The sequence below is a fragment of the Ambystoma mexicanum genome, chromosome 5q (genome assembly GCF_040938575.1).
Source record: "Ambystoma mexicanum isolate Mex_15411 chromosome 5q, UKY_AmexF1_1, whole genome shotgun sequence".
Classification (NCBI taxonomy): domain Eukaryota; kingdom Metazoa; phylum Chordata; class Amphibia; order Caudata; family Ambystomatidae; genus Ambystoma; species Ambystoma mexicanum.
Window position 1 is genome coordinate 1,326,810,081 of NC_090933.1, and position 19,639 is coordinate 1,326,829,719.

The 19,639-nt window shown below is 47.7% G+C and overlaps 1 protein-coding gene across 1 annotated transcript in view; it reads left to right on the forward strand.

Moving 5' to 3' along the window:
* The first annotated feature begins 7,724 nt into the window (after nucleotides 1–7,724).
* The window catches only part of LOC138498074 (zinc finger protein 182-like), a 65,704-nt gene continuing 53,789 nt past the window's right edge, over nucleotides 7,725–19,639 (forward strand). Inside the window, exons 1-2 of the mRNA XM_069621923.1 lie at nucleotides 7,725–7,825; nucleotides 8,716–8,776. The gene's annotated coding sequence lies outside the window, so the exon portion shown is untranslated. The remainder of the gene's footprint in view (nucleotides 7,826–8,715; nucleotides 8,777–19,639) is intronic.

Sequence of the window (19,639 nt, forward strand, 5' to 3'; positions counted from 1 at the left end):
ACTGAGAGCGCTGCTCCTGATGAGGAGCCATCGGAACTGAGGCCCTGAAGAGCCTAATGACACCAGCTTCCAGGGCATAACTCCAAAGCCATAGGAGGCCACATGGAAGCCCTGGAAGCTTGCAGCGTGCCATCTTTGGGCACACCTTGCTCCCAGTGATGCAACTGGTAGGGCCCTGAATTGAATTGTGAGTAGTTCCCCCGTTGCAGCGTACCAAGTTTATGCCCAGCTCTTTGTCTTGTAATAAAGACAGTTAAAGCCCACTGCAGCGTCCTGTCGTCCTTTAAGGCCACAACACTCTAACTCTCTTATTTAATCATCTCCTGTGCCTCTTGTCTATGCCTGCATAAGCACGGGGATTGGACGGGGGACACGCCCTTGGGACCCCATTGGTCGGCCATTCCCACAGGGTTTGCTCATCACAGCAACCATTCCAGGCTGTGGACTCCATGGTAACGTTTGTACCATCCGATCCACGGTAAGTTTTAGACTATGGACTTGTGCTCACACGTTTTTCTCTTTTCCCATGGCAGCACGCTTACCGTCTAGTTTGACCTTGCACGCTAATCTTTGATACTGGCAGTTGTGTCAATAGTAACTCATCCACCTTTGTAGACACGCACGGTGTATGTAAACACTTTTGTATAGATTTTATGGGCCTTACTCCATCGCATGTAAAATAAAATAGTTTATGGGCCATACTCCATCACCTAACCCACTCTCTGACAACCGCTCTAACATTTCGGCGCTAGTCGCCTCACAGCATAAATGGCACAACGGCACCGCACTCTCCACGGGCAAACACTCATCCCTCGCCCTGTTGAGACTACCCAACAGGGTGGTTCCCACGTGCTGTGCCACTACGAGCACTTCCAATCCAGCCGGATGTCGCTCCACGTACACCACGTCTAGCGATTCCGCCATTGACCATCACGAGCACCCACCACTGGGTCCGCTTGTTCGATGGACAAGACTAACCCCTCGTGGTTCCTCCCATTTAACAACTGGAACCATCACACAAGGAGTCACCAACTTGTTGTACAGCACTGACACCTTATGGTCCGTGCTTTTATCTTAGATTTGGGACCCATCCAGGCCCTCTTCCAGCCCACAGGATCCTGAGACAAACCCAGCCATCAGGAATCCATGGCTCACCTGAAGTGCATTTCGCACCCACAATCCAAAAACTATTGAGGATTGTCCAAACACAGCATCCAACTGCTAATGCAGCAGCAGGTAAGCTGTGCATGGATACACTTCTTTGATGTATCATCGTGGCACCACTGAACCATTATTTATTAATTCTTAAATCATTGAACTACACCCCGAGATCCTGACAAGCCTTTATCTGACACACAGATTTTATGGACAAGCACCACAACTGGTGACAATCCTGATGAAGGCCAAAACCCAGACAGGCTCCAATCCAGCCCCACGTGGCCAAAACACACCTGTGTCGATCCCCTGTGACACAACTGCAAAAACTCCCCTTTGTGTATGTTCTGTAGATTTTGTTGTGTCCACTCTGTGTTAGTCATACCCTGGACTACTTGCAGTCCCGGGTGCACCTTGCTTCAACTGTAGGTTCATCCTACTATCATATGTGACTGTGCCCTTGTGTGGATTCTTACCTCTACACTATACAGGTTGATATCTATCCTGTATTTCCACTGTTTATAATCACAATCTGTCCGGTGTCAACTGAATTTCGTGCTTATCGAAAGTTCTGTAAAATAATTGAAAATTCGTTCCAAAAAAAACTTGTGTGTTTGAAATAAATTTACATGTTCAGAACCACACAACTGCTTGTAGGATCTCTCATCCTGATTTTTTTGATATTTATATGTGTACCCCAGCATAGCCTCGACCAATCCTGGCACAGCACAGAACAGCACTGACCCAACGTCTGTTTACTGCGATAGTTAGCTCCGGACTACAGATACCAGAATGCATTTGGTGGGGTACCCACATATGGAAGCACATAAAACATTGCACAGCGCCTCCCGAACCGTAGGTCAAGCATGTCTCAAACACCTCGTGGTGAATGGTGTAGGTTGTCCAATGGTTAAGGCACAAGGTGAAGGAATTTAGGGCAGTAAACAGAGGCAGGAGACTGATGTGCAAGCGATTTCAGCGCCAGTAGACAGGGCACAGCATAGATAGAACGCAAACTCTGGGTGCAATGAAGCGTGATGTTAATTAAGAATTGTTGTGACAGGGACTGGGCATCCTAACAGTTGAAATAAATGTATCTGGAATGAATTAAGAAGAGTTGAGCATTCTGCACCCTGACATGATGTGAATGCACGACCAGGTGGTTGCTAGCTGATCGCTTGTAGGGAGTGCTTTAGCTCCCAGAGCTATTTTGCCCTGAAGAGGAAACTAAAAGTTATGCGCACATTGTTCATTATTTAACATTCAACGGGATTAGGTCATGATCCCGGCTCAAACTCAAGCACAGAACACAAAAGTATGCCAGTCAGGTAAGACAATGGTGTCCCCTCCAAAAACATCTTTCTTTTTGCAGATACCCTGATTACTGGACAATTATCAACACACTTGTTCTGTGACCAAATCGTACAGTTTCTCCTCATGGTGTATGAAATGGTAGGACGATCCTATAATTTGAGCCAACCGCGTGTTGCACTCTGGAACTTGGAGATCCATATTAAATTTGACATATAAAAAATACGAGCTCCAAAATGCAGAAGGCTGTAGCGCTATGTAAATGCAGAAATGAATAAGTGTGCAGTGGACCTCTGCTGCACCAGTCTGTATGCAGACCTGTCCACATTGGCCTCTTGGTGGCCCCCACACCTAACACCTAGTGGTGATCCCCCCACCAGCCATGGAGATTCACCGGCTTGGGAGGAAGGAATACAGGCAGCGTCAAGGGGAAGGGGCGCCTGGCAAATGGGAGAGTGTGATAAAAGGGAGGGCATGCTGGGGTGAAGAGGATGGCAGGAGGCAGAAGGACATTGGCTGAATACTGGGGCAAGGTGTGAGGGGCTGTCCAGAGGCAAGGCTGGATAGTGGGAGGCCGGGAAATGCTTATATGCACATGTTTGGGGAGTAGTAGCCCTCTTTGTTTGCTGACTTGAACGGTGAAAGGTGTAGAGTCCCTGAGTAGTACTGCTGCTGCCTTTCCAGGTAAGTTTGTTCAAAATAACTTACATCTGCTTTTGTTCCCCATTTTACTTACTTATGGCAGCTTATTCCAATGTCACTCCCATGGTTGGAATTCTTCTGTAGAAAGACCAGGGCATATTGCCTCTGTGATGTTTGTGTATCCCCCCACCCACCCCCATCCCCTCTTGCCCCCAGGAAGCTCTTTTTACTGTGACCGTAAAATGGCCAGAGAGAACGGTGCCATTAGTGGACCTCTGCTGCACCAGTCTGTATGCAGACATGCCCCCCCCCCCCCCCCGGGCTCCTTCACACATGCGCACGTGCTCGCATCCATCTGTTCACACCCCTCCCCGCCCCCACTGCAGTACATGCCCAGGTTTCTTCCCTCATGTTCCGTATTCAGAGAAAGCTTTGATGTTTAACCTGCTGAGGTCAATAAATGAGCACCACACTCTGTTGGTAATGAGCAGCGCTCAGAAGCCTGTAGCGCTATGTAACTGCAAAAATGAATACTAAATAAAGTGTGCTGTGCGTGCGCATGCTAAGTCATGACTTATAGTTAAATAGTGGGAGCAGGGCTGCCGAAATAGCAGAGGCATCTTTGTACAGAGGAAAGCAATAGGGGCAGGGGAGGGGGCGCTTGGGGCAGTGTCTACACACCTCAGCCATTTTACACCGGCCCAGGGCGTGGGTGAGGGTGTGCCCCCACCTTAGATCTTGCTTGATGTGGTCCAAGCTCAGTGCTGCCCGGATGAGCCATCTCCCCCAGCAGTAACATGAGGCAGGCAGGGCAAAGCATGCTGATGCCAGGGAGAAGGGAGGGGGACCCTGGCGTTCCACAAGACCCTCATTCATGGGGGATCTGGACTGGGCCGGGGATCGAGGATCGAAAGTCAGAGAGGCAGGGCCCTTTTGTTGGAGGGGTGATTTTCTCACACCCTAGTCTATATTTACACAATAATCTGCTTTCCTCATATTGCCATTAACATGCCCGCCCCATTAAGAAATTACCTGCAAATAAAACGCCTCTTTGAAGAAAGCACATCAGTGTTTGGGCTGCCGTAAGAGGGCACTTTGCACCCCACCCATGTGTGACAGCATACTACCGGGAACTCAGAGGGTCTCAGTCCGCGACTCTTTAAGCAATGCCACCATCTCTCTATAGGCTTCTACTTCCTAAAGCGCCTTGAACATTGCCCCCTCGGCACACACGCTGGCTGGCCATTCGGAAACCTCCACCGAGCTCCGTGAGGAGCTTGCATCGGGAGAGGTTTCAATCCACTTGGGTATGTCATCAAACTGAAAAAAGATGAATTGTTTCCATAACCACTTACCCCACTTTCCTGGTACAAGGGCAAATGCCTGTTCTGGGGAGGATTTTCTCATGGGTAGGAAAAAATGACAGGTCAGGCTGTCAGATTTTCCTACCACGTCACTTTTTCCTACCCCTGGGGGACTTGCCCAATGCCTGCTCTCGGTATGATTTTCTGACGGGTAGGAAAAAACGACAGGTCAGGCTGACAGATTTTCCTACCACGTCACTTTTTCCTACCCCAGGGTGGCTTTCCCAATGCCTGCTCTCGATAGGATTTTCTGACGGGTAGCAAAAAATGACAGGTCGGGCTGTCAGATTTTCCTACCCCGTTACTTTTTCCTACCCCTGGGTGGGTTTCCCAATGCCTGCTCTCAGTAGGATTTTCTGACGGGTAGGAAAAAATGACAGGTCGGGCTGTCAGATTTTCCTACCTCGTCACTTTTTCCTACCCCTGGGTGGGTTTCCCAATGCCTGGTCTCGGTAGGATTTTCTGACGGGTAGGAAAAAAGGACAGTTCGGGCTGTCAGATTTTCCTACCTCATCACTTTTTCCTACCGCTGGGTGGGTTGCCCAATGCCTGCTCTCGATAGGATTTTCTGACGGGTAGCAAAAAATGACAGGTCGGGCTGTGAGATTTTCCTACCCCGTCACTTTTTGCTACCCCTGGGTGGGTCGCTCAATGCCTGCTCTCGGTAGGATTTTCTGACGGGTAGGAAAAAATGACAGGTCAGGCTGTCAGATTTTCCTACCCCGTCACTTTTTCCTACCTCTGGGTGGGTTGCCCAATGTCTGCTCTCGGAATGATTTTCTGATGGGTAGCAAAAAATGACAGGTTAGGCTGTCAGATTTTGTGCAAGAAGGTGCAAGAAGAGGAAAAGAACAAAACGGAGAAGAACAGGGCGGCTGAGGAACGTCAAGAATGACAATGTTATGGTAATTTTTATTTATATAGCACCTATACACAACACGTTTCAAAGCGCTCAAGCATAGAGGGCAGCAGGTTTATGAAGAACAATAAAACAGGAATGAATAGTCGCTGGTCACTCACCTATAGTAAACGAACCCCAATTAATCCTTATAAGACATATTTCACATTTAAAAACGTATCATGTGAGGTTCCAGGGAGGCAAAAAGGAGCCCATATACCCAGAGCAGTTACTAGTCCATTTGGTGCCCAGGGCGAAACACTACAATGCGCCCCCCACGCTTGGCATGCACGCCACTTCCAAACTACACCTCACAGTTAACTAATTCCACCATAATACCAATAAATCACTGCTATACAAATCAAACAGGTTTCATTACATTGTGACTCAAGAACTTTGCAAAAACGCTAAATGTAGTGTGGGACCGTTTTTTTGGTCAAAGTGTGCCCCTTTGATGAGTTGCTTTTTTATGCAACTACTAGTTTTGACCAGTGTTTCTGAATATCTTTTCAATCATTGAACACCCCCACCCTCCCCCACCGATTGGGTACTATTCAAACAGCCTGTCACAAAAAGAATGAATTGTCATTTGCAGCTGTGTGCCACTTTTTCATTGGTTCCCGAGCCAGTTTTATGCCCCAGTCCGACCCTGGTGGCTGCCTAAAGTGAGCCATTGAGGTTGTATTCCCAGGGCAGGTGCGGATGATGGGGAGGACCAGGTGCAAAAAAGTATTCATAGAAAAAGGATCGGGAGCAGGAGAGGCTGGTGCAGTAGCCTGGCCGGGCCCAGGCACCATGCAGCCCTCCCGGGGACCTCACAGGTGGGTGCTGCAAATGCCCATCTCTCAGCCCCTTGTACAGATGCCCACTGCACAGCGCCATGTAGAGCTGCCCACTGCATACCCCCTTACAGACATCCACTGCACAGCCCCCCGTACAGATGCACACTGTACAACTCCATATACATCCGTGTAGGGATGTAGTTTCAGACGCTAACATAACTCAATTCCTGGTGTGTCCACTACACCATGCCGAATACCATTCCATCCTGGTAGGACACTTTTTTCAAGACGCCCTAACGCCATCTATCGTCTGCAACACAATGTCAAGATGTATTCTTTTCTCGCCTTGTTCATTCTTACTCAGTTCTACTTGGTAGAGAACTGGTTCTATTGGTCTACATTTACTTCTCAGGATATATATTCGGGAAAAGGTAACCAGTTTAAAGGTTGAGATAATGGCAAAATTATGGATTCAGCCTGCACAAATCATCATTGCCTCATATATGCAGTTTTCCACATTACAAATTCCAGTGGCATACATTTTGATGGGAGTGCACCGTCCTGAAGAAGATGGACATCAATCGTGAAACAGCTTAGATGCTCTGCACCATCGAAACTACTGTTTCTTTGCATGTCAAACCCAGTGTATACAATAGGTCACGACAGTATAGTAGTTGACGTACGGCACCCACCTCCTTTTTTAGTTCCAACTTCAGAAATAACCAATATTGCCTTGCTCATGTAGTTGTGGTAGTTCTTACATTACCTAATGTGGCCATAGCCTCTGACCACCAGCCGGATGAGCCCCTTCAACCAGCATGATGTTCAGATTGCTTTGGCTACACTAAACCAGTACTGACTGAATTATCAGTAGGATTTTTAGACAAGCACTTTGCTTGATCTTATATTCTACCTTCTAATCAAATGTTGTTATTTAGACAATGAGCTCGAACATGATTTAATATGTATATTTTAAACAAATAATGAAATACAAATAAAATATTCATGTTTTCTAATTATTTTGTTTTTGGTATGGTTTGATCTGTGGTTCCGAATTTGGGTGTCCCTCTCCCTGTCCCTTAGCCGGATTCCGCCTTTAACTTGATTTTTCCGCTGGCCTACTTTATGTATATTATAGTTTTTACTTCCTCTTTGTGAGTGAAGTAGAGGTCTACCCATCTCCCATGTCCCCATGTCTGATACTTGAGCATGCGCAGTTTGTTCCTCTTCCTGCCTGTACTTTGGTGATTCTCTCTCAGGGCCCGGTACTTGCTATTGCTTTCTCAGCTCCCGGCAAGTTTACACCTCTGCATAGGTCTTGATACTTGAGCATGCGCAGTTTTTTCCATGATGTACGTACGCATGCCCAGCACCGCATGCTTTTAATGCGCATGTTCCTTGGAGCCGTATATCAGCACAGCACATGCTCTAGGGATCCGTGTTTCAACCCTGCGCATGCTCGGAGAATTAGTATCTCGGCAGTGTGTATGCTCAGAGGATCAGTATCTCAGCAGGGCACATGCTCCAAGGATCAGTATCTCGGTACTGCGCATGCTCTTGGGATCCGTATCTCTACATTGCGCATGTCTGTTCTTTAGTTTGGCGGCCTGGATTTGCTGATGGTGATCTTTATCTCAGCCAATCTGCAGTTACTCTCCGAGATCCAAAGCGTGGTATGTGGTCTTTTTTTGTCTTCCTGTGATATCAAATATGACGTTATCAAATGTGAAATACATCCAGCGGTCTAAGCGCACGGGAACTAAAGAGCACGATGTCCCCTTTTTAAAAAAAAAAAAAAAACGTATACTTTGTTTTCAAGTTCATCCCTACTGGAGACTCGAACCTGGGCCTTCCCGATATCAAGCCAGTGTAGCTTTGCACTGCTCTATCTCGCACGTGTTTGAGAGGGATTCTTTATTTCAATGGACTGGAATGTAAAACCTATTCCCAAACAGCCAAGAAGCCCAGTGTGACAGTGATCTGGATCTGCCTATGAATGGTTGTGGGATCTTGTTTGCATGTAATGGGAGGGGTGCGTGTGTGTTCATGTGGCTAGGCATGTTCTTAAGAGGTGTGAACAGTGAAGGGCAGGCTGCATGAAGGTGCAGGCTGAATGGGATAATGACACACTAATGGTGGTCATTTAAATCCATTTTCTTTCGTTGTTTTCTTCAGTTTTACTAGAACTGTTGTAATACACAATGTTGCAGGGCGCAGTGGAGGACAGGAAGGACCCATGAGTATGGGGCAGTGGGCAGAAATGGAGGCAGGGTGAGGGAACACAGTTTTCACACATTTTAATCACTAAATCCTTCACAATCTTTTAAGGAATAATTGGGGAATAATTTGCTTTAGCTGAGTGACCTGCGACTATTCCCTCCTCTTGGTGAGAAAGCAATCCTCTTTTTTGGCCAAGTGTTAAGTTGTCTCTGCTTGTTCTTCATAAACCTCCAGTTAATCCTGTCTTGTGTACGTGATGGAGGGTGCATTACTGGGCAGGGAGAGGAGATGTCTTGTGTTTGTAGTATTTAATTAATAACGTAAGATTGTCTTCCATTTCTAGATCTAAACACACTATTGTGTCATCCTACTCTGCACAACGTAGGAAGCACAGGCACCAAAAGGTAAATAATTATTGTAGTTTGTTTCTCTGCACAGGTTGCTCTATGCTTCTGAGATAGCCTGTCTCCCTCCCTGTGTTCCTGAACCCTTCATGCACCCTTCTCTCCTGTCTTGTCTCCATTTCTCCCCCCTGCCTCATCCTGGAAGTGGTGTCCTGATCCAGGTTTAGTGTCCATGTATGTGGTTCAGTGGACTAATGTGTGTGTGTGCTTATAGTCACTGGTCCACCCAGCCCTTCATCCATCCAAGATTAACAGAGTGGGTTCAGCTGAGTTGTGTAACAATGACCATCTGTTAGTTTCTGTCTATAACACCAAAATGCACCAGTGGGAGAGCGGGGGGGGGGGGGGAGCAGCACTCTACAAATACACGTATTATTTTATGTTAATACATTCCTCTGTGCCTTCCTATTAATTAGTAATTTGCTATTGGACCTGTATGGTGGATCACAGCACTTTGCTATAGGGGTGGAGAAGTGGAGGTCTACAAGTGAATTAAATAGGCACATTGGTAGCTACAAGTAGTGTTGGTTGTTCTCCTTCCAGATCACCAGGGGAGCAACGGAACACCGGATCTGCACTTGGCCATCTATCTGGGTGTTGTTTCCTGTCTAAGTATGAATGAGGGAGCATTCGGGAGCGGAATTGAGAGCAAGAGGTAGAGTCGATGGAAAGGATGGTATGGAGTGCGGAAGTATGACGGACCCACACCCCGCTTGCCTGTCCACCTGCTAGAGGGGTCACAGCAAGAGGTGATTGAAAAGGAAGCCCCTTTTTCACGCTTGTGAAGGGAGGTGAGTCAAGGACAGTGACATGCCTGCGTACACGCTTTCGTGAACGGTTAGAGATTCAGGTGATCAGAGTATTACAGGCTCCTGAATCATCTGTATCACTTCTTGTCTCCAGTTATTGGAAATAATGACCAAATGGCATTGTTAGGTGTTAGGACCCCCTATTGGCTAGCATCCCATGTGCATTCCTGATGAAAACCCACTTTAAAGCACTCGCCCACACCTTGCCCTGGGAGGGAAGCTCCCTCAACTGGGCATAGGGGCCTCATTATAAGTTTGGCGGTAGCCTTGCCGCTAAAGCTGTCAAACTTGTGAAAAGTTCTGACACCCGCCAATGAGGAATTACCGGGGTATTCCGACTTTGCCGAATCCGGTAAGTCCTCCATTTCCGGGTGCCGGTAAATGTCAGTCCCCATTCCCATTGGAGCCCCATAGGGCTCAATGTGAATGGGGACGTCGGATGCACCGGTGCATCTGACATGCTGTGCTCGCGGGTGCCGCTCTGCCCGCCATGTCAGACTTGGCAAGCTGACAGGCACCCGCGAGCACAGCTCGTAGTATGGCGTTACGGTAGCAACGGTGCTAGTAGCTTACTGGCACCGTTGTTACTGTACCACCGTACTTATAATGAGGCCCTAGCTCTTCATCAAGTCCTCACAGCTCAGACGCTGCAGATACTGTTGCTAACAGCAGCATGATTCAGTATATTAAACAGTTACAGAGACAGTGGGCCTCATTCCGAGTAGGGCGCAAAGGGATACCGGGCACCGTTAAGGACATCGGTGCCGGTAATCCCTTTGCGCCCTATTCCGAGGTCCCTTAGCGGGTCCGGCTATGGGCACCTGGTTTTACCAGGCGCCCTTAGCGGGAGCTGCAAAGGGACCAGAGAGCAAATAACGGTAGCTGTTAGGGAGAATTCTCATTTTATGGCTAATTTCCCTTACCCAGTGAGTCCCCCAGCAGCTTTGCTGGATCTCTGGAGTTATTTCTTTCCACTGGGTAAGAGTGTGAGCTTTTTCCCCACTCTTACTTGTGTTTTGCTATGTGTTTTCACCTGTTGTTGGTGATTGTGGACTCTGGAGTACACCACTTCAGTAGCCCCCTTCTCTTGTCTGTCACCCAGCACCTTCAGTGCAGCGACACAGGGATGTCGTTCAGACCTCCCACCGACTCCATTTCTGAGGCTGCAGAAAAGGGTAAAGTTACCATTAACTTTACTTAGTCAAATTAACCACCGATCCAGTACACCCCATCTTGCATGGAGTACTGGAAGGGTTAACTCTTAGCCCTTTTTATCTGTACCTCCTGGAGCATTGTTTCGCACTTTTAATATTTAGACATGGCTGGTGGCAGTGGTATCTACCCTAATTTTCTACCGCGGTTATCTTATATAACCGTGGTAATATTGTAGGCTATTATATTAGCCTCGAACTTAAACCCGCTTGACCAAATACTTTTTTCTTTTGGCTCCAGTGCGGTTTATTCACCATTTCTTTTTGTTAAACTCCTTCTTGTGCTTTACTTTGTGTGGCCAACCAGGTTTGCCTTCTTTGTTCACTGTCTTTTGGCGGGCTTCTGCTAAGAAGCCCTCCTCAAGGCGCCTGGGTGTCTAGGTGGGTTGAATGTGAGGGAGGGGTGTAGTCGCCCCCTGCACAGGGTATCCTAGGAAACCCAAGTCACCCTTTTTCATGATTGGCTGAGGTGGTTGTCCGGGCTGGGTGATTGACAGCCAGGCTGTGTGAATGGGGGATTTTCACATAAAAGGCAGGTCTCTTGGGCTGGAAGTCAGAGAATCGCCACTGGAACTACAGGGAACCGAAGAGAATCGGAGGAGAGGTCGACTGCTGCAACTATCCCGTCCCGGTGAAGCCCTGCTGCAGTCCTGAGCTATCTACCCATCAACCACTAAGAGAAGATCCAGTCCAGAGTCTTCTTCCCTTGAACCTGGTGGGGAAAACCAGCTCATCTTCTTCAGCCAGAGGCCCCCTTCGTGATCGAAATCGCTGCACACTGCTGTAATGGTCCTGATAGCCACCTGAAGAGCCTCTCCTGTTTTTAAGGAGCGCACCTTTTATTCATTGTCACTGCTGCTGGCCTCATCCCTGTGTGGTGTAGACCCCATTCATCATCCTTCTTCGTGCCGAAACCAGGAATCGTGGGTCTACAGGAAACTACCAGGAACAACTGCCTTGGCATCAGCTTCTTCTTTGAAAAGGTACTGTGTCCTTCTTTCTCGCTTATAAGGCTTGCCCTTATTTTTCCCTCCTTCTTATAACTTTTGCTTCCGAACATTTGACAATATCTAAAGTACTCTTGGCAACTTTGAATCGCAAACTATCCAACATGTGATCCTCTACACAGGAACCCGGTTCCACTTGACACTGACTCCGGCCTCTTGACTCTTGCATTTCTGTCCATGAGTGTTCTTCGATTCTGTTTGCCTAACATATTGCCTATGATTTTTGCCCCCAACTCTCTCTGGGTATCTCAGGTGCTAAGTGTGTTTTTGCCCCGGTAGCATTTCTTGCCGCGGATACGCATTTATTTAGTAGAACGAACTGTCAAAAAGTGATCGCAATCGTATTCACGGTAACTTGTATTGTTCCGTAACACTGGTTCTCTCAAACACAGGGTACTTACCTTGATTCATACCGTGCAAAGTGAATTGGTCAGTTGTAGTGTATTTAACATGTGGTTTTAAATTTAATAGAAGTGTTGTGTTGATAATGAATGGTTTTAAAATAAATGTACTTATGTTTTTTTACCTGAAACCTTGAGTCAGTGTTTGCTTGAGTCACCAGTGAGGGCCTACGAAGAAGTGGACATGGAAGACGTAGCTTTCCGCATGCAGCATAACAAAGAAGCCATGAAGACTCAAGGGGACTTGCGTCGAGCCGCTCGCCACACAGTAGTTAACAAAGGCGACCTAGTAAAGATACGCCTTCCCCACAAAGACACTTCGACTGGCTCCAGATACAGCAGTCCCATAGAAGTCCTGGAGAAAGGGTCAAACCACATTTGCACCAGCAACGGAAGGAAATGGAATCTAGAAAGGGTGGCCATGTACCGCAGGAAAGGATCCCTTGAACAGGCACACTGGGAAGCCGGAGAAGATCAAGACCACCAGGAGACATCTGAAAACTCTCACCTCTCAGAAAGAGATAACTCGGAGTCACACCACGGCAACGAGTTCTCTAGCCCCAACTCTTCAACCCCACTCAGGGAGTCACAGCGAAGAGCAAGCCAAGGAGAACCCAAATCACCTGCACCCCTTCAAGAGCGTTCCCGCAGTCCTGCCCATGTCCAGATCGGAGTAGACCACAGAGAGAGAGAAGGAGACCCAGCAAGTTTGTAGACTTTGTCATGGAATGACCATCCATCCTTTTTCCCAGTAAAGGAGGTGTGTGGGAACGTCACGTGATCGCGGGAGCGTGGTCTCGCGAGATCTGGACTTGACGAGATCTTGTGAGCCCATGCTCCGCGAGACAATGTTCCCGCCAGAGTTGGCGAAGCGCCAGACCAGGAGGTCGACTGAGAGCGCTGCTCCTGATGAGGAGCCATCGGAACTGAGGCCCTGAAGAGCCTATTGACACCAGCTTCCAGGGCATAACTCCAAAGCCATATGAGGCCACATGGGAGTCCTGGAAGCTTGCAGTGTGCCATCTTTGTGCACATCTTGCCACCAGTGATGCAACTGGTAGGGCCCTGAACTGAACTGTGAGTAGTTCCCCCGTTGCAGCATACCAAGTTTATGCCCAGCTGTTTGTCTTGTAATAAAGACAGTTAAAGCCCACTGCAGCGTCCTGTCGTCCTTTAAGGCCACAACACTCTAACTCTCTTATTTAATCATCTCCTGTGCCTCTTGTCTATGCCTGCATAAGCACAGGGATTGGACGAGGGACACGCCCTTGGGACCCCATTGGCCGGCCATTCCCACAGGGTTTGCTCATCACAGCAACCATTCCAGGCTGTGGACTCCATGGTAACGTTTGTACCATCCGATCCACGGTAAGTTTTAGACTATGGACTTGTGCTCACACGTTTTTCTCTTTTCCCATGGCAGCACGCTTACCGTCTAGTTTGACCTTGCACGCTAATCTTTGATACTGGCAGTTGTGTCAATAGTAACTCATCCACCTTTGTAGAAACACACAATGTATGTAAACACCTCTGTATAGATTTTATGGGCCTTACTCCATCGCGTGTAAAATAAAATAGTTTATGGGCCATACTCCATCACCTAGCCCACTCTCTGACAACCGCTCTAACATTTTGGCGCTAGTCGCCTCACAGCATAAATGGCACAACGGCACCGCACTCTCCACGGGCAAACACTCATCCCTTCGCCCTGTTGAGACTACCCAACAGGGTGGTTCCCACGTGCTGTGCCACTACAAGCACTTCCAATCCAGCCAGATGTCGCTCCACGTACACCACGTCTAGCGATTCCGCCATTGACCATCACAAGCACCCACCACTGGGTCCGCTTGTTCGATGTACAAGGCTAACCCCTCGTGGTTCCTCCCATTTAAAAACTGGAACCATCACACAAGGAGTCACCAACTTGTAGTACAGCACTGACACCTTATGGTCCGTGCTTTTATCTTAGATTTGGGACCCATCCAGGCCCTCTTCCAGCCCACAGGATCCTGAGACAAACCCAGCCATCAGGAATCCATGGCTCACCTGAAGTGCATTTCGCACCCACAATCCAAAAACTATTGAGGATTGTCCAAACACAGCATCCAACTGCTAATGCAGCAGCAGGTAAGCTGTGCATGGATACACTTCTTTGATGTATCATCGTGGCACCACTGAACCATTATTTATTAATTCTTAAATCATTGAACTACACCCCGAGATCCTGACAAGCCTTTATCTCACACACAGATTTTATGGACAATCACCACAACTGGTGACAATCCTGATGAAGGCCAAAACCCAGACAGGCTCCAATCCAGCCCCACGTGGCCAAAACACACCTGTGTCGATCCCCTGTGACACAACTGCAAAAACTCCCCTTTGTGTATGTTCTGTAGATTTTGTTGTGTCCACTCTGTGTTAGTCATACCCTGGACTACTTGCAGTCCCGGGTGCACCTTGCTTCAACTGTAGGTTCATCCTGCTATCATATGTGACTGTGCCCTTGTGTGGATTCTTACCTCTACACTATACAGGTTGATATCTATCCTGTATTTCCACTGTTTATAATCACAATCTGTCCGGTGTCAACTGAATTTCGTGCTTATCGAAAGTTCTGTAAAATAATTGAAAATTCGTTCCAAAAAAAACATGTGTGTTTGAAATAAATTTACATGTTCAGAACCACACAACTGCTTGTAGGATCTCTCATCCTGATTTTTTTGATATTTATATGTGTACCCCAGCATAGCCTCCACCAATCCTGGCACAGCACAGAACAGCACTGACCCAACATCTGTTTACTGGGATAGTTAGCTCCGGACTACAGATACCAGAATGCATTTGGTGGGGTACCCACATATGGAAGCACATAAAACATTGCACAGCGCCTCCCGAACCGTAGGTCAAGCATGTCTCAAACACCTCGTGGTGAATGGTGTAGGTTGTCCAATGGTTAAGGCACAAGGTGAAGGAATTTAGGGCAGTAAACAGAGGCAGGAGACTGATGTGCAAGCGATTTCAGCGCCAGTAGACAGGGCACAGCATAGATAGAACGCAAACTCTGGGTGCAATGAAGCGTGATGTTAATTAAGAATTGTTGTGACAGGCACTGGGCATCCTAACAGTTGTAATGAAATGGAATGAATTAAGAAGAGTTGAGCATTGTGCACCCTGACATGATGTGAATGCACGACCAGGTGGTTGCTAGCTGATCGCGTGTAGGGAGTGCATTAGCTCCCAGAGCTATTTTGCCCTTGAGAGGAAACTAAAAGTTATGCGCACATTGTTCATTATTTAACGTTCAACGGGATTAGGTCATGATCCCGGCTCAAACTCAAGCAAAGAACACAAAAGTATGCCAGTTAGGTAACACAATGGTGTTCCCTCCAAAAACATCTTTCTTTTTGCAGATACCCTGATTACTGGACAATTATCAACACACTTGTTCTGTGACCAAATCGTACAGTTTCTCCTCATGGCGTATGAAATGGTAGGACGATCCTATAATTTGAGACAACCGTGTGTTGCACTCTGGAACTTGGAGATCCATATTAAATTTGACATATAATAAATACTACGAGCTCCAAAATGCAGACGGCTGTATCGCTATGTAAATGCAGAAATGAATACTAAAAGTGTGCAGTGGACCTCTGCTGCACCAGTCTGTATGCAGACCTGTCCACATTGGCCTCTTGTTGGCCCCCACACCTAACACCTAGTGGTGATTCCCCCCACCAGCCATGGAGATTCACCGGCTTGGGAGGAAGGAATACAGGCAGCTCCAAGAGGACGGGGCACCTGGCAAATGGGAGAGTGTGATAAAAGGGAGGGCATGCTGGGGTGAAGAGGATGGCAGGAGGCAGAAGGACATTGGCTGAATACTGGGGCAAGGTGTGAGGGGCTGTCCAGAGGCAAGGCTGGATAGTGGGAGGCCGGGAAATGCTTATATGCACAGGTTTGGGGAGTAATAGCCCTCTTTGTTTGCTGACTTGAACGGTGAAAGGTGTAGAGTCCCTGAGTAGTACGGCTGCTGCCTTTCCAGGTAAGTTTGTTCTTAAATAACTTACATCTGCTTTTGTTCCCCATTTTGCTTACTTATGGCAGCTTATTCCAATGTCACTCCCATGGTTGGAATTCTTCTGTAGAAAGACCAGGGCATATTGCCTCTGTGATGTTTGTGTGTCCCCCCACCCACCCCCAGCCCCTCTTGCCCCCCAGGAAGCTCTTTTTACTGTGACCATAAGATGGCCAGAGAGAACGGTGCCATTAGTGGACCTCTGCTGCACCAGTCTGTATGCACACATGCCCACACCAGCCTCTCAGCCCTTGTGGATGTTTCTCCATGCCCCCCCCTGGGCTCTTTCACACATGCGCGCGTGCTCGCATCCATCCGCTCACCCCCCTCCCCGCCCTCACTGCATTACATGCCCAGGTTTCTTCCCTCATGTTCTGTATTCAGAGAAAACTTTGATGTTTAACCTGCTGAGGTCGATAAATGAGCACCATACTCTGTTGGTAATGAGCAGCGCTCAGAAGCCTGTAGCGCTATGTAACTGCAAAAATGCTAAAACGAATACTAAATAAAGTGTGCAGTGCGTACGCATGCTCAGTCATGACTTATAGTTAAATAGGGGGGGCAGGGCCGCCGAAATAGCAGAGGCATCTTTGTACAGAGGAAAGCAGTAGGGGCAGGGGAGGGAGCACTTAGGGCAGTGTCTACACACCTCAGCCATTTTACACCAGCCCAGGGCGTGGGTGAGGGTGTGCCCCCGCCTTAGATCTTGCTTGATGTGGTCAAGGCTCAGTGCTGCCCGGATGAGCCATCTCCCCCAGCAGTAACATGAGGCGGACAGGGCAAAGTATGCTGATGTCAGTGAGAAGGCACCTGGCGTTCCACAAGATCCTCATTCAAGGGGGATCTGGGCTGGGCCGGGGATTGAAAGTCAGAGAGGCAGGGCCCTTTTGTTGGAGGGTCGATTTTCTCTCACCCCAGTCTATATTTACACAATAATCTGCTTTCCTCATTTTGCCATTCACATGCTCGCCCCCATTAAGAAATTACCTGCCAATAAAACTCCTCTTTGAAGAAAGCACATCAGTGTTTGGGCTGCCGTAAGAGGGCACTCTGCATCCCACCCACATGTGACAGCATACTACCGGGAACTCATAGGGTCTCAGTCCCCGACTCTTTAAGCAATGCCCCCATCTCTCTATAGGCAGCTACTTCCTAAAGCGCCTTGAACATTGCCCCCTCGGCACACATGCTGGCTGGGCATTCGGAAACCTCCACCGAGCTCTGTGAGGAGCTTGCTTCGGGAGAGGTTTCAATCCACTTGGGTATGTCATCAAACTGAAAAAAAGAGGAATTGTTTCCATAATCTCTTACTCCACTTACCCCACTTTCCTGGTACAAGGGCAAATGCCTGCTCTCGGTAGGATTTTTTTACAGGTAGGAAAAAATGACAGGTCAAGCTGTCAGATTTTCCTACCCTGTCACTTTTTCCTAGTCCTGGGTGGGTTGCACAATGCCTGCTCTCGAGAGGATTTTCTCACAGGTAGGAAAAAATGACAGGTCAGACTGTCAGATTTTCCTACCCCGTCACTTTTTCCTACCCCTGGGTGGGTTGCCCAATGCCTGCTCTCGGTAGAATTTTCTGACGGGTAGCAAAAAATGACAGGTCAGGCTGTCAGATTTTCCTACCCCGTCACTTTTTCCTACCCCTGGGTGGGTTCCCAGTGCCTGCTCTCAGTAGGATTTTCTGACGAGTATGAAAAAATGACAGGTCAGGCTGTCAGATTTTCCTTCCCCGTCACTTTTTCCTACCACTGGGTGGGTTGCCCAATGCCTGCTCTCGGTACGATTTTCTGACGGGTAGAAAAAAATAAAAGGTCAGGCTGTCGGATTTTCCAACCCTGTCACTTTTTCCTACCCCTGGGTGGCTTGCCCAATGCCTGCTCTCGGTATGATTTTCTGATGGGTAGCAAAAAATGACAATTAAAATTCCTGTCAGATTTTCCTACCGCGTCAGATTTTCCTATCGGTAGGATTTTCTGATCGGTAGCAAAAAATGATATTACAATTCCTGTCAGATTTTCCTACCGATAGGATTTTCTGACAGACAGAAAAAAGTGAAGTTACACCGGCACTGTCTATCCCATGGTGCAGATTCTAGCATATAATGCACACACCAAGGGCAACAAATAAAGCGGACGTGCGACCTCGTCATATGAAGTGCAAATATTGAACCCCACAAAGTACCTTGCTCCCAGCTACCCACGGCCTAAGGCCCCACCTCGAACGCCCCACTACATTCGATATTCACCGTGTTTCTGTTTGCTCTGCGAAACACGACGCTCACTCTTAACTGGAACTGAAAGCGTCTTTCACTGGAACTCCTCGACGCTGGAACCCTTCCCCCACTGGACATCACAAACAAATGAGCAGGATGCATCACAAACAAGGAACAGGAAATAGCAGTATTCTTTCTTCCTTCTGAGTAGCTTTACCGTGCTTATAAGCCTGACATATGGGATGGTCTAGCGCCCCCCCACTAACCCCCCAACACCCCTTGTTGTTCCTTCCCTTTTTCCTGGGACTGGTGCCAGCTAGTCTGAGGAGCGCACCCCCCTAACCCCCGTATGATACTGCTGTTGGAGGGGGAGGGGTAATGGCTACGGCAGCGTATGATACAGCCCTCCCTGCGCTCGCCGCATCCCCTGGATTTCTTCAGAGTGCCTGATATCCACCACCTGCAGCAACACAGCCTCTAGTGACAAATGGGCTTTGTGCTTAAAACAATTGTTTGTTGCTTTTTTTTTAAGGCAGTTTTTGTATTTGTATTTATTTTATTGAGCATTTTCACCAAAGTTCTTTACAAAAATTTGAAATACAATGGTACAATAAAAATAAAGCATGATAACCAAATCAATGATCAAATCAGATTAGAGGAAGGAAAGAGGAGTTTTTAATTGGTAACAAAAAATCTGATAGGTAGAGGATGCATGGATATGATAGGTTATTTATAATGCGCTTAATACCCAGAGGTTTCTAAGCGCAGACCCGGTGATCGAACCTGTGTTGCTTTGTGTCGTCTTGCTTCCAAGGCGAGCACGTTGCTGCTGAGCTATCCTCCCGGGGATAGAATGTGAAAGAGCATTCCAATGCTTAGGTGCAAGAAGAGGAAAAATACGAAACGGAGAAGCACAGGGCGGCTGAGGAACGTCAAGAATGACAATGTTATGGTAATTTTTATTTATATAGCGCCTATACACAACACAAGTGTTTCAAAGTGCTGAAGGAGAGAGGGCAGCAGGTTTATGAAGAACAAACATATACAACTCAACACTGGGCCAAAAAAGATTATCACTTTCTCAACTAAATGGGAATGAATAGTCGCTGGTCACTCACCTACAGTAAACGATTCCCCAATTA